The following is a 23,757-nucleotide window of genomic DNA, read 5'->3' as shown; positions in this document are numbered from 1 at the left end:
TTGTTGATTTTCAGGTTCATGACTCTGATCAGATTTGTTGAGTTTATCAAATTTATAATGAGTACCCACTAAATGGCAGGCACTGGACCTGAGCTGAATTTACACATGTGAATAAGACAGTCTTCACCCTCTAAGCTCTTGAGTTCGGTAGGGTAGAAAGTCACACACATATACAGAAAATGTCAATGTGCTAGGACAAATGCTGTGAAAAGGGCTCATGTACGGAACTAGGCATTTAATGCATTCTGGAGTGTGTGCGGGGATTGAGCTGGGGCAGAGGAGATAAGAAAAGGAAGTATGCTGGAGATGACATTTGAAAGGCATTCCAAACAGAAGAGAAACATCATTGAAAGTACAGATGAAAAGGAAACAAACAGAACAGGGAACTGGGGAACTACAAGCCCCACATTATTGGAATATAAATTGTGTACCTGGAAAATAACGACGGAAGTGATCACTGCTTTGCTTGATCTCTCATAAAATGTTTTAGATCTACAGAGAAGGGATAAGAAAGCTATCAATAGATATTACTATAGGATTTAAATCATATTTTAAACAAAACACACAGGGCTAAACTTGGTTTCGTTCTGTTTTTTTTCAGTCTACCACTAATGTTCAAACATGTCTACCACTAAGTATGGATTCACGAAGTTGGTGAAACCATCCATCCATCCTTATCACAATTGTCATCTTCATGGTCCTTAACAAGTTTAGAAAATCTTATGTCCCTCCACCAAATCATTTTAATTGAAAGAAAATCAATTCCAAAACCAAAAGTAATGAGATCAATTTAAATTTTTACAAAGTCTTTCCCAAAAGCCAAGGTGGAAGCTTATGTATAGCACACAGAATAAAGTCTTGAAAACTGCTTTCTTCATCTCTCTTTAAATATAGATGAAAACCTTTATCAATAACTGACATTTTTCTCTTCACTCTAATATACCCAAGTTCCTCATTAAGTCTGCACTCAAGAGCTCTTCACTTTTGTAACTGTGCCTTTCTTCCTGACCTTAATTTATGATCTGTTTCTTCCTCCCTCTCTTTGTTCTCCTTACTTACTATGTTTTTATGGGCCACATATTCTGGAACTAGACTGAATGGGTTTGCAGCCTGCACAGGAACTTAGCATACGATGAATGTGGTCAAGTTTCTCAAACTCCCTGTGCCTCAGTTTCCTCATCTGTAAAATGTGACTCTAATAATACCCTCTCACAGGGTCAGTGTAGAATTAAAACAATTAATCCTTGTAAAATGCATAGAACAGAGCCCTGTACTCAAGAAGTGCTTTGTAAGTACCCATTATTACTATAAGGCCTATCTAACATAGTTTCTGTGTTATGCATACTTGGAATTTTCAAAGTGTTAAAGACAAATCTATGTCCCTTTTACTGATCTACTATAAAATAAGGTGGCTCCAGAAATAACTTATAAAAATTACCAAGTTTTCTAAATAGAGTGAGAATGAGTGATCTAAGATACATTATTACAAAACCACATTTCTTTTTTCTCAATTATTTCCTAAGATAGTATCCAAGGACGTGAATAAATATACTCATCTGTTATGTCATAATGAGTGAGGAATGTCTGGTGACTCACATATGCTTTCTTCTAACCCAGAATCTCTCCTCCCATGAAAGAAGCCAATACGAAGGCTCAACTCAGATATCCCACCATAAGAACCTCCAGAACCAACTAAATCCTTGTACCCACTTTTCCCAACAAGATTTCTGCTCAGAATCTTCCATGTGGTATTCTTCCTAGCTACAGAGAGGCAATAAAACTCGTTTTGCTTTTTTCATAAACAGATTTCTTTACCTCAGAAGGGTACTTTCTATACTGGCCACGATTAATCAATTATAGTCTGTATTTCTATAATTAAGTCTATACCATTTGCATGGGGACATTTCAGGATTTCCTTGAAGATGTTTATAAAAGGAATTTCAAGAAAAGGTGTTGCTCGCATGGATGAAATGTGATCAAGAAAATCTTAGTTAAGGCAGGACCCTAACAATGAGGAGAGATAGGCAGTGTACTTTAACAAGAGGCAAATGCAGTATTTTCAATAACATACACATATTCGTAGGTCCTTTCTAAAATATACCCTGAAACAAAAACTTCAAAAAAAATCACGGGTATACTTTTGAAGAGTGAGGTTCTGTAATTCAAGCTTCTAATCAATACTTTTAGATAGGGAGGAATAAAAAATTCTCTCTGTGGCTATAATATGTGGTGCCACGTTTCCCCCAGAGAGAATTTTTACCCCATGCCTACAAAAACTTTGAAAGCAAAAACATATATTAGAAGTATTTGTAAACACCCTGATGTTTTATTACGAAGAATTTTGTGCTGACACAACCAAAATCAGTAAATTGGTTACTTGAGACTTCAGGATTATAAAGTGTTTTGTTTTGTTTTGTTTCCCGTGGGAAAATACTGAAGGGAATATGTTTTACTATTTGGGGTGAAGAGAAGAAAAATACTGAATGACTTGAATTTAACTTTCTCTTCCAACTGGCCTTAAATCACTATTTTTAAATTAAAATTATAAACACACATCAAACAAATGTTCTTTAAAAACCATATTGTGACATTTATACTGACTTAAATGTAATCTCTTGAGGAATCCAATATTCCATGAGAATTTGGTGAGTCAACTGTTCCTATTAATTGCCATTATTTTTTTTTCCAAAATAAATTTTACACAAACAACAAAAAATATTTAAATGGCTAGGTTTTATTTTAGAACATTTACCATTGATTAGAAATATCTTTCTATGATGTCTAAAAATTCAGCTTGGTTTCTCCATCTGAATTTCACAAATTAAAGGATATCTCTGTAATTTTCAAGATTGCATTTATTACACAAAGTAGATTTCATGGGATTAAACTTCCATTATAAAACTTGCTGTTTAGAGTTGCTTTTCTCCTTTTTTTTTTTAATGATAAAGAGATCTTATGATTACTGGTTTTATGTAAATAGCCCCTACTTACAAAAACAAAACAAAATTTTTGTGCTTTTCCTGAAGAATTATGCATCCATGTTATAGACAAAATGTAAAGAAATAATAAAGTGCTAAAAGCTACACTGTATTCTATAGGCTACAAAGTGCTCTACAATTTCCAGTAAACTGATGTCACAAAATATTTATTAGGACTATGTAAACTAATGGGGAAAAAAAGATAAATATATGAAAACTAGTATGTAGTCATTTCATATATATTACCAATGGCCCAGGAAAATTTTTAAATTAAATTTTAATAATTATGTTAATCTGTGTGACAAAGCTTAAAAAAATCATATACTATTTGTCCCAACTACTTCATTTATAAAAATAAATTTAAAGATATAATTTTAATTAAAATTAGATATTAACTTGTGCGAGGAAGTTAATCACTATGTAACAGTAGTACTTTAACACTAAAAGGATAAGAAATAACCTAAAAAATAAAAGAATAGAAAATGGTAATATTACATTTATTCTTTTAATATTTTACATACACTGTAGCAATATTTAAAATATATTTAAAGGCATAGAAAAATTTCTTAGTGCATAAGGCCATGAGATCAGAAATATAAGACAAACTAGTACTGAATATCTTATGATTTGTGTGTGAGTAGGGTTAGAACAGAAATTTTAAACAAAATCTGAAAAGCAACACACATTTATAGTGTTTAAATTTTGGTAATGCTATTTGGAGTGATTTGTTTTCTGTTTCTATGTAATTTCCTTATGAGTCAGTCATTTATATTTGACATAAACCATTGCCTATTCAGTTAAAAATAGTGTGTGCTTTAGAATAAATGAATATTTTTATTAATGAATGATTTTTATAAAATATTACCTACTTATACTTTTATTAATGTGTTCATTTCCTACTGATAAACTACAGACCTTGAACAAGCTAAGAGGAAAAATGAAGTGAAACTGAGGAAAGAAACAGTATTTAAAACAAAAACTGGGGCGCCTGGGTGGCTCAGTGGGTTAAGCTGCTGCCTTCGGCTCAGGTCATGATCTCAGGGTCCTGGGATTGAGTCCCGCATCGGGTTCTCTGCTCGGCAGAGATCCTGCTTCCCTCTCTCTCTCTCTGCCTGCCTCTCCATCTACTTGTGATCTCTCTCTGTCAAATAAATAAATAAAATCTTTAAAAAAATAAAAAATAAAATAAAAAAAAATAAAACAAAAACTGTCTGTAACTATGTCTTCTGAAAATACTACAAAATTCAAATTATTCTAACATCTGATTATGGCTCCCCTCCATGTGTAGAAACTTGTGAGGAAAAGAAATGATGAAACCCAACTACTGATTCTGTGCTGCCTGAGAAGAATGTTCTTTTTCTAGCAGAGCTCATTAACATTCAAGTATTGGGAAAATTAAGAATTAAAGGCCTCTGAAGGTCAGATTGAAAGGAAAAAAAAAAGAATTGGGGAAAGAACACAGAAAGAGATGGTGCCATTTGCACTGAATGAAGAAATATGTAGACTTAATACACACTTTGTAGTCCTCTTATAACCACAAGAGAGACCAACCATAAAATAAAACTTAAGCTTGACTGGCCTATCAAAGTATTGAAAGATTCTAGTTTCTCTATAGCTGAGTTGCTGGAGGACTCTGTCTCTAAATGTCTTTTATGGAAGATTACTTGTTTCCTGTTTTTTTAGTCAACGGGACTGATACTATAACCTGTGGTCAAAACCATTATGACTGATACATTATTTTCAGGTAACCTCAGATTACAACTGGACTTTACAGGGATATAGAGGTATCAAGATAATGTAGTTGCACCTCCAAGGAGACCAGAACCAGAAATAAAATCCATTAAAAAAAAAAAACACCACAGTCTCAGTCTCCCTCCCTCTACTATCTCCTACCCTTCCCATGCCTCTCTTTCTCTTTTTCCAGATGTTTGTCAACATATTACCTCTGATTTGAATGCACAAAAAAGCCTGATAGCCTGGTTTTAAACTTCTAATTTCCAATAAATTACTGACATTTTCTGAATCACATTTGTCTCTTGCAAAGGGAAATTCTTCTTAATATTTTATGTGGAGAAAAGAAAATGACTACTGATAATGTTGAAATCAGTTTCTCTAATCTACATATCCAACTGGTAAATTCTTTTCAACTTTTTTTTTAAAGATTTATTTATTTTAGAGATAAAGAGTGTAAGGTGGGGTGGCGCTGAGGTAGAGAGAGAGAGAATCCCAAGCAGACACCATGCAGGTTGCAGAGCCCAGTGGGGCTCAATTTCATGACCCTGAGTTCAAAACCTGAGGTTAAACTAGACCCTGTGATCATGACCTGAGCTTAACTGACTATGCCACCCAGACATCCCAAATTCTTTTCAACTTCTGAGAGGCAAATTATACTTATGCATTTATTGAAAACTTTTATATTTATTAGCTGCTTCTCTATTGAAATTCAATTGACAGTACTTTTGTGTGAAAATAACATCTAACAATCTTCTCCTGAATAAAGACAGGGTTGAGCTTATGAAAATATTACTTACTCAATTTAGAAAACATAACTAGGAATGTACAACTTGAAGCTTTAGTCGGTACAAATAAGGACAGAAGTAGGTGGTGCTTATTCTAGTTCTACTTTACTTTAATGGCCTAGCCTCAGAATTTACTTCAGTTATACTTGTCACTGAAGGCAATTGTGATAGCATATGTGGTCCAAGGAAGGAGACACTTGGGAGGAATGTCAAAGTTACATCGTTAGAAGACATGTAGGATAGGAGATACTATTGTGGTCATCTGTCAAAAAGGCAACACACCATAGGGCTTACATTTAACAATCTTTAATGATACACAGTTGAGTATTCTAAAAATCAAAGGGCTCTATTAATATATGTAAGATGAGCACAGCAGCCTGCCTACCTAAAATCTGGACAACGTACAATTAGATTTCACAGATGTGTAACCCTGAGTCAACACAAGGTGGTCTACTGTGTATCAGCATGATCTGAGGAGTGGTCAATAATTTTCCAGTAACAAGCATATAATTTGAAAAGGTTTGTACATACTGTCTTTTTGTTTCAATTAAGAGGACATTTCACAAAACCATATTTCATACATATGCACCCAACAGGGCAATAACATTTTTGAGATCATACTGGTCTTGAACCACCTTATTTTTCCACCCTTTCTTCAATAGTCCCTCAAAAGCATCTAAGCATGTAACTGTGATAATGATCCCTTTACATAAAAGTTTTACATAATTGACATGAAATTTGCCATTTGTTCTACCACCTCAGGGGAGAAAAAAATCTTTTCTTAATATTTGCACTTTATCTCCTATTTAATTTTATAATAAACTTCTTTCCTTGGAACCAGATGAAAGTTTCTATTGTCTTGCACACTCGTGTCTCTGTGGAAATACACCATCGACTGATTTATAGGAACTTAGCAGTTTTTAACAGTTGGAAGGCCAACACTCAATATTTATCCTGAAGTTGCCATGGCTACTAATGCAGACAAAATTTGCTGAACAAGTTCAAGCTAGAGATAGCCCGAAAAGCACAGGGGGTCTCATTAATGGTTTCAACGATTAACCACAATGAAAATTAGTGAGTGAATGTGCTGTCTTGATTTCCTATTATGTTGATCTTGCTCATGATAAAGTGAGGCTATTTAGGGAAAAAATGTACATAAATATAGTTTTGATAAGTGTCATTCTTTTTGTTGATGAGATGACAAAGGGAAAATTACTCTAATCTTACTCCATTATCACCTAAAATCATTGAGGTAAACAACATTCAATAATGTTCTTTACCTAAAGTCAGAGGCCCAATAGCTTCTGCTATTTGTTAAATATTTGTATTATACTTTTAACTACATTAAAATATTAATAGAAACACATGTATAAAAGAGATAATGTATATAAGTACATGTGTGCATGTATAGAATATTGATTTATTCACGATGAAAGGAGATTTCTGTTCTCAGGATTGACCTATTTTGGCTTTGTTTTTGTCATTAAAAATTATACTTGCTCATATTTTAAATGGGAAATTATGAATGAGTCTGAACATTTTTTAAGTTGACTGATCTTTGCAAATATAATTATATAAGTAACTCACTTCCAATTTTATTCAAAGGTTTTTTTGCTACATACGTCACTGATAACTTTAGAATTATTTTACTCAGTGAGGATGCACTCAGCTGTTAGAACAGAATATCCAAATACTTGCATCTTAAAAACATAAAGAGAACAATCCAGAAGAGGCTACAGGATTTAAGATCTAGATTCTGGACACTAATTCATTTGATTTATTGAAGAATTCATGGCTTCAAGCCTTCTTGTTTTTCTACTTTTTATCACTCAGTATATAATTGAGGTTGCTGTTCATGATTTAGAATATTGTGGCCATCTCTTTGAATATCACACCCTTGATTTTTAGCAGTATCAAAAGCTGGTTTTTATTTTTATTTACCTAATTCTTTTTTTTTTTAATTGGGGAACAAAATCTTTCTTGGAAGTTTATTTTTCCAATATAAATTACATGACCAATTCTCTATATGACAAAAGGAAATATTATTCCACAGTATTAATATTAATTAATAAATATTAATTGTAGTTTGTTTACTGGCATTCAAATAACAAAAATAAAGCAATATAAACATGGCATAGGCAACCAAAATTGTGTATTACGGATTTGGCCAATTAATGGTAGTATAAGTAGGGCAATATAACCTTATTAAAAAGCCAACCTCTAAATCACCTCCAAATCCTTTGCCTTTCTTAATACACTACTGAATTACTAAGTTTAATTGATGAGGAGTGAGGGGAGAATAGGGAAGAAACCCTGTTCCTCTTTCTCCAAAGTCTGTTCACTCCTGGGAAACTGTCTCCTCTCTTCAGCCATGATGCTTTGATGTTATTTAACCATTGTTATCTATTTATAAAAATTGAAGCATCATTGGTCATCCTTACATTTAAGTTATTCTCCCTACTTCAGGTCCAGTAGGATTAACTAGGTAAATGGCTGCTCAAAAATCCAAGTAATATGTGATATCCTGGAAGAAAAGTGAAATTCCAGTTGGCTCCTGTTCCTTGGATTAAATAATGTCGTTTAAAAAAAAAAATAAATAAATAAAGTAGTTTTGAAAGCTATTTCACTTAATCTCAAAGCACTTATAATTCTAATCTACCAGTGCTTATGCAGAGATACCAGATGTTCTATTAATGTCATCCTAAAAAGTGTGACTTCTCCAAAGATAGACTGTGATAGCAACATCGTGAGCTGTCCACATTTTCTGAAAAAAGAAAACAAGACTATTTTAATTATTCTTCAGTTATTATGCTTCTTGATGTCTATCAAAAGATACAGACATTTTTATGATTTACTATCTAAAATTTTATATATGTCATTGTTTACAATGGGAGAATTTTAAATATAAACTTGCCACATAACTCATTTTCAATATCTGGTAGATACTAGTGTAATTTCAGGTTTTCTTTCCTTTATCTATTGGCTGAATAAATTTGGGCATTTTTTTCACTTTTCTTACATCATATTTTCTTTTGTAGAAAGGGTATAATTTACCTGCAAAATTACTAATGACTGAACTGGGCACCATAAACACAAAAATTGATCAACCACCATCCTTGTTGTCCCCCTACTGCCCCCCTAGATTCTAGTCTTGGTGGTTCTAGAGATGGAGGACATAAGTCTTGATCAGTAGAAAGTGAAAGGAGTACACAAATAGTGTTCCAAGAACATTTTTTGGAGTTGGAAATGAACTAGCAGCCTTGAATTAGAGCCAGAGAGGATTGTCTGAAGAGAAAATATTTAGGTAGAGTTATGGAGTTTGAGTAGTTTTACGTTAGTAGGAAAAAGAAAAGCTATTAAGATAGTATAAGGTAGAAGTCTCTGAATAGAAGTCTAGGTTTGAAAGTATACATAGGCTACCCAACTGTCCCAAATGACCCAGGACTTAAGTTTTCCTGGGATGTGATTTTAGGGCTAAATCTAGGAGAGTCGCAGTCAAACTGAGACGACTCTTTTTATACAAAACCTGAGTTATCAATTTAAGAAAAACAAAACAAAACAAAACAAAAACAAAAAAGGTTTATCATGGTATGGTAGGGCAGCCTCTAAATCTGACCCCCCAATCATTCCCATCTCCTGTTATTCACACCTTGAGTAATTATGACTCTCGAGTGTGGGCTGGACCTAGTAATTTGTCTCTAACAAATAGAAGACAGTGAAGCTATGAGATGTTACTTCTGAGATTAGGTTTCAAAAACGTCTGGTTTCTTTCCTACTTGTCTTCTTTTTCTCTCACTCTGATGGAAGCCAGCCACTGTACTGTGAGATGCTCTACTGGGTGATCAACAAATAAGGACATAAGAAAGGCAGGCCTCCAGCCAATAGGCAGCAAGGAATTGAAGACTTCCAACAATCTTGTAAGTTTTGGGTGGATCTTCCCTCAGTCTATGATTCAGTTGAGACCTTAGTCTTGGACAATACCTTGATAGCAACCTTGTGAGAAACGCTAAGCCAGAGTTACCCAAGTAAGCCATATTTAGATTTCTGTCTCATAGAAAATGTGAGATAATAAATACTATTTTTTTTTAAATTTCTAATTGTGGAGATTATTTGTTACATAGTAATATAACTGACACATATACTATGGGATCAACTGAAGCATGGGCATAAGATATGTGTGATGGAAATATAGTTCTAGGCAAGACTTTAAAATGATTTAATATCCCTATGTAAAGGTTCCTGCCTCTCTACCTTCCATTCAGAGATGGGTGTGTCCAGAGTTACTATTCTCTTCTTTTCTTCTGATATCTTATTTCTAGTTTTCTTATACTCTGCAATAAATCCTCTAAAAATAAATATTTTATTTCTAAAAATTAAAAATGTATATTATGTGACTCCTATTCATGATTCTAAAGTAAGTCACCTTTATTGTTCCTCTTACATTACCCTGCTTCTTATCTTTGGAGACTATCAAAATTTATAAAGATAAATCCATTTGTGTACCTTCTTTTAAATTGCTTATCTCTACATGACTACTTCTGTTTGGTTTCACAATGTATGTGAATGTATGTATGCTAGCCCTTGAGACTGTCACAGCTAACAGGACTGAGTTAGTATCTGTATATTCATTCTGAGCAATTAACCCTGATCTTCTCTAGAAAAGCTAAGTAAAAGAGTTCATGCATTTTCAGGATAGTCCATGAATCCTCTCATTCCCTAGAAGACAATGAAAAGATAAAATATATAGAAGGTAGAAAGTATTGATGAAAAAAATGAAAATAAATTTAAGAAAAGGAAGAATATACTCTCTGAGCTTCTCTATAATTGTGGAGACTATTTTGTCCTAATCACAGTATAATCATCATATAAAAAAATAAGTTAAGAGAGAAGATCAAATATTAAGTTAAGGAAAAAAATACAGACCATGATTTAACTGTGCTGGACTAAAATGTATGTATCTGAGGAATGGTAATTTTATATTACACCTGCAAAAAGGAGTTCTACTTTAATTCCTGTAAGAGAGGCAATTTCCAAAACTGATCTTAAATACATCCAAACTCTAAAATTGCCCTGTCTACTTCTCCCTCCCATTTTTCCCATCTATTCATCAAAACACAAGGGTTTATTGTTTATTTTATTTGGTATCATTTTCTGAACTGGTTTGCTTAAGATACTAAAAGGAATAGCCACGTGATATGGAGCACTTTTTCATGTGTCTGTTGGCCATCTGGATGTCTTCTTTGCAGAAATGTCTGTTCATGTCCTCTGCCCATTTCTTGATTGGATTATTTGTTCTTTGGGTGTTGAGTTTGCTAAGTTCTTTATAGATTTTGGACACTAGCCCTTTATCTGATATGTCATTTGCAAATATCTTCTCCCATTCTGTCAGTTGTCTTTTGGTTTTGTTAACTGCTTCCTTTGCTGTGCAAAAGCTTTTGATCTTGATAAAATCCCAAAAGTTCATTTTTGCCCTTGCTTCCCTTGCCTTTGGTGATGTTCCTAGGAAGATGTTGCTGCGGCTGAGGTCGAAGAGGTTGCTGCCCGTGTTCTCCTCGAGGATATCACCTCACACCAGTCAGAATGGCTAAAATTAACAAGTCAGGAAATGACAGATGCTGGCGAGGATGCGGAGAAAGGGGAACTCTCCTACACTGTTGGTGGGAATGCAAGCTGGTGCAACCACTCTGGAAAACAGCATGGAGGTTCCTCAAAATGTTGAAAATAGAACTACCCTATGACCCAGCAATTGCACTGCTGGGTATTTACCCTAAAGATACAAACGTAGTGATCCGAAGGGGCACGTGCACCCGAATGTTTATAGCAGCAATGTCTACAATAGCCAAACTATGGAAAGAACCTAGATGTCCATCTACAGACGAATGGATAAAGAAGATGTGGTATATATACACAATGGAATACTATGCAGCCATCAAAAGAAATGAAATCTTGCCATTTGCGACGACGTGGATGGAACTAGAGGGTATCATGCTTAGCGAAATAAGTCAATCGGAGAAAGACAACTATCATATGATCTCCCTGATATGAGGGAGAGGAGATGCAACATGGGGGGTTGAGGGGGTAGGAGAAGAGTAAATGAAACAAGATGGGATTGGGAGGGAGACAAACCATAAGTGACTCTTAATCTCACAAAACAAACTGAGGGTTGATGGGGGGAGGGGGTTGGGAGAAGGGGGTGGGGTTATGGATATTGGGGAGGGAGTGTGCTATGGTGAGTGCTGTGAAGTGTGTAGACCTGGCGATTCGCAGACCTGTACCCCTGGGGATAAAAATATATGTTTATAAAGCTGTAAAAAAAAAAAAAAAAGAAAAAAGAAAGGATGAATACCCAAGTTTTGTAGTAACATGGACGGGACTGGAAGAGATTATGCTGAGTGAAATAAGTCAAGCAGAGAGAGTCAGTTATCATATGGTTTCACTTATTTGTGGAGCATAACAAATAGCATGGAGGACAAGGGGAGATGGAGAGGAGAAGAGAGTTGAGGGAAATTGGAAGGGGAGGTGAACCATGAGAGACTATGGACTCTGAAAAATGATCTGAGAATTTTGAAGGGGTGGGGGGTGGGAGCACCAGGTGGTGGGTATTGTAGAGGGCACGGATTGCATGGAGCACTGGGTGTGGTGCAAAAATAATGAATACTGTTATGCTGAAAAAATAAAAAAATTAAAAAAAAAAAAAAAGGAATAGCCACAAACTACGTCCTCAAAGATATAACTGATACATCGAAAAATTAATTGTTAGTATAATGGATCCATCCAAATGCCCAAGGATGGGCATGCATATCTACTACTTTCTCCAACATGATTTCTTTGGATGCCTGCCAAAAAAATTTATTATAACTTTTCCAGCTTTGGCTCATATAACATATTTATATGGTCAGTTGGATCTGGAATATGGCATTTCCAAGTTGTAGAGGGTTGTCATTCTAATCTCTAGGTTAAATAGAAAGAAAAGGCATAGAAGGGAGCAGAAAAATTGGTAATTTAGTTTACTACAGGAGATCTGGTCATGTGAACACCGCTATACTATATCCAGCGTGGAATTCCAACGGATAATTGATATTCTTCCTAAATATAAGTTTTGTATCTCAAGGGCTGGGGTAAAAGAAAATTTAGATCAAGGTTACGTCAAATTGCATTGATCTAAATGGGATCCAGTGAAATTGTGGGACTTGTAGCCTATACACATTTAGCATAATTTTAAGAAAAGAAAATATCAATTTTAACAAAGAAAATTGGTATGAAAATGCAATTTGATTAGATTATTATAAAGGGAAAAATTCTAATAAACTGCACATTTGAAAAACGGGAAACACTATAAAATCTATAAAATGTGTGTGTGGGAAATATTTTATGACTTAACTTCCCCTCACACTAATCCCTATCATTTTTTTTGATATCTAATATTCATTCTTTCTGTATTTTTTTATGGAGGCAATTTAATGGTAATTTAGGCTCTTCTCTAGCAAATGTGGTGAAGTCTGTTTTGGGGGGTTTTTTTGTTTGTTATTTTGTTTTCGGGAGGAGTTGCTTGTTTTTTAATTGATGATTAGAAAAATATATTGTAGCTTCTCAAATAATTTTAATGTCCCATATAAATTTATAGGTTTCTTTTTAAGTTAGTATAAACCACTACAAGTTTTTGGTTTTAATTTAGTTTGTCTTGGGCTTTTTATTTGTTTTTATTTTTGTTTTGTTTTGTTTTCCTCATAGATGAACATTAATTTGAGGACATTTCAAATATATTGCAGTAGGAGCAAATCTTAAATGGTCTTTCAATAACAATGTTCATTGACCATATGCTTAGAGCCTTTCCCAGGGCCTTAGTATCTGTGGGTGAAGAAGCTAGTGCTTAAACTTGAATGGCTGCAAATAACAGGCCTCTTTGTACTTCTTGATTAATATATTACCCTATGAGGTAATTCTTCACATCCAAACTAGAAAAAGTAATTTTGTTGTCTTTTCTTTCTTTCTTTTTTCTCTTTTTTAATAATCTTATTTTCTATTAATGTAAAATATCTGATCATCACGACTCTAAGTTATAAAAATATTTTCCCACCTTTAAAAGACATGTATTAATAAATTATATTACTAACATATGGAATTTGACTTATAGAAATTCCCTCAGCACCTGAAGTTTATACTATATAAAGCCTTTCATTATATCATAAAATACATATTCCATTATACTAAATGCAATGATATATATTTGCATATGTATATATATAAAGATATATATTGAGCTGTTATGCAAATGAATGTAAATATTTTTAAAGATATAATATAAAATATAAAACTCTTAATATAAAATTTAGTCCATTTCATGTAGCAAGGTGTATCTATTAATAGACTATACTGCCCAAGACAATTTGTTATGAAATACATTTTACCACTTAAAGTATTATTTCTTTTTATGGATACATTTGTATTCTCTACATAGCTAGCTTTAAATTAGTGCCATTTAAAGTATTTCCCAATTCTACTCTATTCTAAATAAAAAGCATTAAATCAGATTTGCAAAATTGATCTTCAGTAACTACCCGTTTTCAATTCTAAAGCTTATTAAAAACTCTGCAACTGTGGATATCTCAACAGAAAATCTACACATTCCAGATGATCCTATTTGCCCTTCTTCCTCTTTTATAAACATTCTAGGCAAATTCCTTCATATTCACATTAATTTTAGTTGATATTTTTTGAGCAAGAGTAGAGTCAAGATCATTGATAAAATTTCTGTTGCCCTTTGGATCACTTACATATAAGGTATAAAGATACAACAGCACACAGATGCCAAAGCATAGTTTTTTATATTATGCAAAGTTTCTTTTTTTCCTTAAAACATACATTTAAAGCAAATTTCACACGCAAAAAAAATTTACTTTTGAATTGAATTCCACCATTTAACCAGTGGTATCTTTACAGGTATAAAAAGTTTAAAGAAAACATAGGAGAGGTTCCCCGGTTTCTCCTTTGCCTTCTACCCTTGCTTCCTTTCCTATTTTTCCCTCCTGGTGAACCCTGACTAACCAATGCAGGGCTCTCAGAAACAGGAAATACTGTTTTGATGCTTATTCAGATCACAACCATCACTGAGAGTGAGAGGCACAATCCAGGCCTCACCTTCAATTCCAACTTTCAGTCAGAGACAAAAACTGCTGCCCCCAAACTACAATGGCATATATCCAACATTCCTCTATCCCATAAAAACCCCAAGACTATTTTAATCACCAAGTCATACAGTCTCTTGTGCACCCTGACAGACCTCAGCTTGAGAAAGCTTTTAATTGCAATCACGTTTTAAAGTTCTAAATAAAACCTTATCTATAATTTTATTTATTGGTCAGTCTTTTTCAGGCCCAGACAATTTTAAAAACCAAACTTGTAGTACTGTTGTACATCCTTTCCCTGGAGTCTGTGGACATCTACAAATGGAGTTTGACTGTACTTGTACAGTTGGCAAGAGTCTCTGTGAGACTCTATGAGAACATAAATGTACTCTCTGCAAAAAATCTTGTGCAAGGACAGAAGGACTCAAAATGCATAGGCATTTCTTGGTTCTAAGGCTATTTGAGTTTCACATGATGTCTAAAATAGGGTAAGGCATGGAAGCTCTCAATGAGGAGTCCATTTAGTATCTCTTTATGATCTCATTAAAATAAATTATATCTAGCCTCAATTTTAAAGTATTCAGTGTCAAAAAATTTTTTGCCTCTGCTAAAAGTTCAATAAAATATTGTTAAATTTTCCAGCCTGATGTGAACTCTTTCTGGGGCAGGGGATGGGGGTTGGTTTCAGCAAGTTTGTCAACTTTGGGTGAAGTCAACTTTGGGTGAAGAGCAAGGGTAATAGGTTTCAAAAGCAGAAAATATGATGTGTAGAAAATAGTTTTATTGAGTCAAACAAGTGGCAGATTAAAACAGCAGCCACCAGTGCTACAAAATGTAAAAGCATTACCTGGAAATTGAAAGGAAAATATTGTTAGGGAAATTAAAAAACAAAACAAAACAAAAAACAAACAAACAAAAAAACTCATGGAAAAGAGAAGTCTTCCATAAAATTGAGGGAGCTAAAACCACAAACTAAAATGATTTGGGCATTATGTATAACCAAATAACCTCTTAATATATTGGTTATTCAAATTATGCCACTTAAGAAAAAAATTACTCAAGTGCCTGGCCGGCTCAGTTGGAAGAACAAGAGACTCTTGATCTCCAGGTCATGAGTCTGAGCCCCATGTTGGGAGTAGAGATTACTTAAATAAATAAAACTTAAAACAAAAAAAAGACAAAAATTACTTTTGGCTTATGATCATCCACATGTTAATGTCCTATATAATTGTTACCAGTAAAGGCAAAATATGTTTCTATTAGATTGAAGATCTATTAAAGAGTAGGCGTGTCAACCATTTGTATAATCCCCTCAATATGACTCCTTACTTTACAGTGACAGTTTACCTTCTTAGGTTACAATATATTCACTTCTTATTGACTAAAATACTAATTCTGTTACAGTGATTTAATGTAAAAATATTGTCAACTATTAAAATTAAATATATTTTAGTATTACATTATTCCTAGGGATTACAGTGAACTTTTAAGTAAATATCTTCTAGAAAGGAAAAAAAAAAAGAAAGAATAAGAAAACATTTCTTTTAAGAAAAAATGGACTTAAAATAGTTTTTATAGAGCCACAAATTTTCTTCCTAATAAATATTTTGAAAGATATATCATGCATGCTGGGGCACCTGTGTGGCTCAGTCCATTAAGCGGTTGCCTTCAGCTCAGGTCATGATCCCAGGGTTCTGGGATCCAGTCCTGCATCTGCTCCTTGCTCAGCAGGGAGCCTGCTTCTCCCTCTCCCACTCCCCCTGCTTGTATTCCCTCTCTCGATGTCTCTCTCTCTCTCCCTGTCAAAGAAATAAATAAAATCTTAAAAAAAAAAGAAAAATATATCATGCATGCAAATAATACATAAAATAAAATGGGAAGAAAATAAAATGACCAGCAATGTGCTAAAATTTGAATTCTTCTAATAATTCTGATTTCTTTCTGTCTTTCCCTTAATATAAGTCTTCCCAGCTATAGATCTAACCATGGCATTTCTCAGTCAGCTAGTTTTGGCCATGAGACTAAACTGCCCAATGGGTCACAAAGGGAACTGTATGGTGGGATATCTGGTAAAGTCCTTGAAAGGAAGAGGTATGCCCTTCTTCATCACATCCTCCTTCCTGCTGACTGAAATGCTGGCATGGTGGCTGGACTATAAGACACATGTAAAGTAAGGAAGTTAGGGCCACAAGGAACGTAGAAGAGGCGAGGTCCCAAATAAAGGTCTGATCAGCCAAACCAGTCGTGGACTGATTATTCTGGACTTCATGTATGTGAAGGAGAAATATACTTTTATCGTTTTAACACATCTATTAATTTTGTATTCTGTCACTCTTAGTCTTACTTAATACACACAAATAAAAACATCTTCTCCTAGACCACCACTGTATGTCTTTTAGTTAATTGTATTTTGTTTTACACTGCTATGAACATTTTGATAAAGAAAAGTTAATATTCAATTGTAATTCATTTTCTTTAGACTTTCCTAATCCATGTTAATATATAGAATTTTGTATATGTTTTCTGATATCGCTGGTTTTTTGAGGCTTTAGTCAAATTGCATATACATATATAGCTATATATTAAAGAATAGCCTTATATATTACATATAGCTATAACTATACTCATATATAGCTATAATCATATAAGTATAATACATGATATAATATATGACATAATAAATAGCTAGAATTATAAACTAAATATATGACAAAGTATTTATTGAGTAAAATAGAATATTATTGAAAGGCTTAGATACAATTTGCAGTTTTATCAATGACCTATTTAATTACTAAAGATGGAGGTTTATAGCAAATTTAAGATACATATGTAATTCAAAGTGACAGTAATGCCACCCATCAAGTTTCAGATTTTGAGAAGCTTGTGAGAAGATAGTTAAGTGCTGATGAAAAAAAAATAATTGTGTATCCATATTTGGAAGGACATATAAGTTTGGTGAATATGTAAATGATTCAACCATTTAGAAATATTACAAACTTTGTGACTATAATTAATATATTATTTATTACGTTTTATTTTTTTTTTTAAGATTTTATTTATTTATTTGACAGAGAGAGATCACAAGTAGACAGAGAGGCAGGCAGAGAGAGAGAGAGAGAGGGAAGCAGGCTCCCTGCCGAGCAGAGAGCCCGATGCGGGACTCGATCCCAGGACCCTGAGATCATGACCTGAGCCGAAGGCAGCGGCTTAACCCACTGAGCCACCCAGGCGCCCCTATTTATTACGTTTTAGAGCTATTCATCATTCTGAATGGAATGAGATGAGACTTTATTCGCATACTCAGCATTTCTATAGGTAGATGGAAACCTCCTCAATTAAGCGAGTAGTGATGTGAAATCATTTTTGGAAGTTATTCAAAATACGTATAGATAATTTATGTTATGTCCTAAATTAGCCCTTCAAAAACATTCATTTTAGAATTCATTGTATTGGCTATATTTTCTCTGTTTAAATTCAATAGGTCAAAAATATTTAATTGTTCAGGATATTTGAACATGACTTACAGTTTTCAAGATATTATACTAATAAATCTCCAGGTAGATAATGTTTTTTGGTATCTGAGTAGCACTTTAAGAATGGACTGTGACTGTGAATAATAAGCAATGTTTATTAACTGATACTAAAGAGGATGTAAGTTTGACAGATTTTAAGCAACATAATCCCATTGTTAAAACAAGTTACGGTATTGGGAATCCATCTTATTTTTTGGTAATTGTTCCACATTTTCATTTTGGGGAATTTATATGAAAAAAAATGAAGTACCTGAACAACTAATTTATAAGTTAAAATAAGAATATAATCAAAATCCCCATCGAGCTACATCTTCATAAAAATGACAAAGATACAATAAAAAAGACACCTATATAATTGGCTCTAGTAAATTTTTGAAGACTTTATATGAATCCCATTGTTTTATTTATCTAAAATCAAGTAGTGGTATAACAATTATGCTCATATGGGATGTATATTTAGAAGACATTTAACAATAAATCATTTCAGAGGTATTCTGTGATTCAGATAACAAAAAGGGTAAAATGGAAATATACGTTTAATGCAAAAAAGGGACATTATTTATGTTTTGCTTCTTTAATTTCATACACTCATATGTTGTTGTACTTTAATGCGTTCCAGTTTATGCAATAAAATAGAGGTAACAATACCTGGGCCTATGTATAGCAGCTAAATTGAGCATTTTATGAAATTATTATTATGTATAAATAAATATACAAATAGAAATAAGACATCTTATCAAGGGTTTAGATTTCTTTGCTTACTCTTGTTTCAAAATTTTGATTATGCTCCAAATAAAAATCATAGTAAATGTCCTTGTGGAGATTAAAGTTGTATGTGAAGATCATTTGCCCATATTGAAAAAGATCTGTTGGTACTAATAAAGAAGATGTAAGTAGAGTTTTGATATTTCCTACATAACAACAAATATTACAAGAAGGGAAAGTGGATACTTTGGTGGAAAGTGAAAGAAATGAATTGAGTGTAAAATGCAACTTAATTGCAGACGTTAGAGCAAAGAAGCAAAAATATGAGATCATGAAAAAAAGTTTTCATTTCCAGTTTGAAAATTGAACAATTAGAAAATTGAACTATGCCTCCAGTAAACTATGCCTCCAGTTTTGGCAAAATACTTTTTAATCTGTGTTGAATGATTGAAATAGTTATAATTTATTTATATTTGTGGATCTATCAATTAAAATCACTAAATATAAAAAGTTTATTTAATCTCAATATTTTGTCTATCTTTGATGGTGAAAACCATCATCATTTAAAGAAGATAACAATTTATTGTCCACTCTAAATGTGAAAGCATACTTGTCTAAAAATTTTAAAAATTTAAAAAATTTTTTTAACTTGAATGAAAGCATAAATTAATAACCTCTTTTAGTTCCTTTTAATTGATACTTATCCTAATTGCTGGCACTCTCATATCACAGTATGAAAATGTGACCAGGGGCCCCTGGGTAGCTCAGTTGGTTAAGGATCTGACTCTTGATTTTGGATCAGGTCATGGTCTCAGGGTTCTGAAGTTGAGCTTTGCTACAGGCTCTGCACTCAGCATGGAGTTTTCTTATCCCTCTCCCTCTCCTCCTCCCCCGACTCTCTCTTGCTCACATTCTCTCTCTCAAATAAATAAATAAAATCTTTTTAAAAATGTGACCAGGGGTGCCTGGGTGGCTCAGTGGGTTAAAGCCTCTGCCTTCGGCGGAGGTCATGATCCCAGGGTTCTGGGATCGAACCCCACATCAGGTTCTCTGCTCAGTGGGGAGCCTGCTTCCTCCTCTCTCTCTGCCTGCTTCTCTGCCTACCTGTGATCTCTGTCAAATAAATAAATAAAAAATCTTAAAAAAAATTAAAAAAATAAAAAATAAAAATGTGACCAGAGTAAGCTTTACAAATTAACAAAACCTAAAGAAATCATAAAATTAGTAAGTCAGATATTTTTTAATCATAGCCATGTTTTATTTTGTTTACACTACATAGACTATACTAAGATGTAGCAGGTCACCATTGTTTGTGAGAGCAGCTGGGATAATGATAGATATTAATATGTCTGGGTTCTTTTCTTTTTTAATGATTTTATTTATTTATTCGACAGAGAGAAAGAGACTGCGAGAGAGGGAACACAAGCACAGGGAGTGGGAAAAGGAGAAGCAGGCTTCTGGCAGAGCAGGGCACCCAGTGCAGGGCTGTATCCAAGACCCTGGGATCATGACCTGAGCCAAAGGCAGAAGCTTAATGACTGAGCCACCGCAGTGCCCCAGTAGGTTTGGGCTCTTTTAATTGAGACATATTATCTCAGCATTGTGGAAAATGAATCACTGAATTATTCAGGTAGTTTATGTGTATCTCAAAAATACATAGTTTAAAAAAAATTCACTGAATCTCATTTTTTAACTAATCTTGAACATCCTCATTTTAGAAAGTCTAGGTGGTTAAAAAAAGCTAGACTGTTTTTCTGGCTTTGGAACATGTATTATTAGCAGTATACTTAAAACAACAACAAAAATAACAATGATAAAAATAATCAGAAAAAAGAACTGAGATGACTGAATTAATGAGAATAATAAGGAATAATGAAGAATGAAAAACATCCAGAACTTATCTTTAATACATTAAAGAGCACTGTAAAAGGCAAATTGGGAGGCCAAAAAGATCTTTGCATTTCTCTTTACTGATTTTCATACAGAAAATACATTAAAAAAAGCAGAAATTAGAAAACAAATGGATATATTTACCAAAGAATAAAATTGTTGATTAACATTATTATCTGATTTTGTTAGGGCATATTTGTATATAGCTCAGATCATAAAACATTGATATCTTGGAATTCTGTATTTTCACCAACATTTTCCATGTAATTAATTTTAATGTGATCATAATTCTTAATGGTTTCATTCCTAAATGGATACATGGTGATATACTGAACCTCTTTACAAATGTGGATGTTTAGGAGATTTTTTAATAATTTTTTTAAAGATTTTATTTATTTATTTGACAGAAAGAGACAGAGAGAGGGAACACAAACAGGGGGAGTGGGAGCGGGAGAAGCAGGCTTCCCATTGAGAAGGAGCCTGATGCGGGACTCCATCTCAGGACCCTGGGATCATGACCTAAGCTGAAGGCAGCCACTTAACGACTGAGCCACTCTGGTGCCCCTGTTGAGGAGATTTTTACTCACATTATTTAGTATTATAAATATTAGTGTGGGGCGCCTGGGTGACTCAGTGGGTTAAAGCCTCTGCCTTCAGCTCAGGTCATGATCCCAAGGTCCTGGGATCGAGCCCCGCATCGGGCTCTCTGCACAGCGGGGAGCCTGCTTCCCCTTCTCTCTCTCTCTGCCTGCCTCTCTGCCTACTTGTGATCTCTATCTGTCAAATAAATAAATACAATCTTTAAAATAAAAAAAAATAAATAAATATTAGTGTAAGGGAAAATTATATGTTGTTTAAATGTATATTATTTAATATAAAGAATTCTGGCATTTTATAAAGTCTAATATTTCTATTTTTCCTATGTTTTGAGTGTTCTTCCACTGTATATTATTTAGAATATTTTATATAATACCCTGCTCTTCACTTCATCTATATTTTGGTTATTATGTGTTATGTGATGAAATTCTAAGTCATCATCCTAAGGTAATTTAATTTAGAATGACTTAATTTAGACTTTAATTAGAATGATGACATTTTTATTTTATTATGTAACAATAATGTTAATAGACCTTTGGTTTATCTTTCTACTTTTTTTCCTAATAACAATCTAGTATATATGGTATATTGCATAGTCCAAATCTTCTGTATTGAGAATAAAATCTATTTAAATATATAATTAAATTTAAGAAAAATTAACATCTTTTAAATATTTAATTTGCAAGCATCAAAAGGCATAATAAAAGATAATATAAAGAACAACAAAAGAAACACACGAATCACAATTATAATTAAAATCAATTTCTGGCTCACTTAACACAAGTTAATAAAGATTCACTTGTTCTAGAACAAATTATGTTATACTGAGGAAATCCTGCACAAAAATTAAAAACTCCCTAAAAATCATAAGGAAGCTATTTCATAACTTTCTAGTCTTAGTGGTTCCTATTTGTTACTAATACATACTTTTAGAACCAACTAGAAATCTGGATAGCTTTCCTTCTCTCAACAGGCTGCTTTTTTTTTTTTTTTAAAGATTTTACTTATTTATTTGACAGACAGAGATCACAAGTAGGCAGACAGGCAGGCAGAGAGAGAAAGAGGAGGAAGCAGTTTCCCCGCCGAGCAGAGAGCCCGATGCGGGACTCGATCCCAGGACCCTGAGATCATGACCTGAGCTGAAGGCAGCGGCCTAACCCACTGAGCCACCCAGGCGCCCCAACAGGCTGCTTTTGAATGTAGCCTGATGCTATCACTAATGTTATTGGAAGGATCACTCATATAACAATTATGATTTATAAACTGATGGTGCTTCTAGTCAACACTATAAAGGGAAGAATAATGAAGAAATAAGAAGAGAGGAATTGGATAAGAATTGGATAAGAATAAGTAAAGGTATCCTTATTTAGGGACTATATAATCTATATACAAAATCTCAATATAATCAAAATACAAACTATTAGAAGAGGCTTTCATTTATTTGACAAATTAAAATCAGACCTAAAATATAATATAATAGTATTTCCTAACATCAACAATAAGTAACTATAAAACATACTAAATATAAGATACCATTCACAAGATTCCATGTTATAAAGTATCACAGAATTAATATAACTGAGATTTTATAATATCTCTAAGGACAAAGCTTCAAAGCTCTAAAAATTATGCTATGTGTTCAAAATTTTCCATCTTCAAATTTGGAATGTCTTCTAATCAATGAGGTATGAAATCATTATTAATTAAATTAACAATATGTTTTTTTCTTAATTGTCCATAAAATAATAGTGTATCTTCCAACCAGGACCATCTTAGATTCAACGATTCATGGTAAATCTGCAGAAGATGCTCTTAATTACTGGACACATATTAAATTCTTTTGGATGCGTTGACTTAATATAATAAAGATATTTGTTTTCTCTAAATTAAGCTACAGAGTTGATGCCATCCTAATTTGAATCCAGTGGAGTTTTTCAAAAAGTTGGAAACTCTAGTTAAAATTCAAACGGGAAAATAAAGGATTACAAAAACTAGTTATTCTTTTTTTTTTTTTTAAGTGGGGAACTTGTCCTACCAAATATTAGAAAATGCAAGTAGTCTTCACTTTTTATAGTGGTGTGAGACCAGACACACACACACACATACACACACAAACACACACAGAGACGTACAGAAATAATCATACAGGCCATAATGATGAAAACAGTCTAAATAATCAATGGAAAAAATTGCTATTGTTCCAAGACTTTCACTTTTTCTCAAAATATTAAATTCTAGTGTTGGTTATAAATATATACAGGAATAAAAATGATAAAGTAATATTCATCACACTGTAATATAAAACATTAGATATACTGAGAATTAAAGTATTCTGTGTATGTGTAAAAAAATACCAAGAAGGATTTGAATATTGTTTGCCTTCCCCTTTTATCATATAACCCATGACACG

This window comes from Lutra lutra, chromosome 3 (assembly GCF_902655055.1).
Source record: "Lutra lutra chromosome 3, mLutLut1.2, whole genome shotgun sequence".
In the NCBI taxonomy this organism is placed as follows: Eukaryota; Metazoa; Chordata; class Mammalia; order Carnivora; family Mustelidae; genus Lutra; species Lutra lutra.
This window is presented reverse-complemented; position numbering follows the sequence as displayed.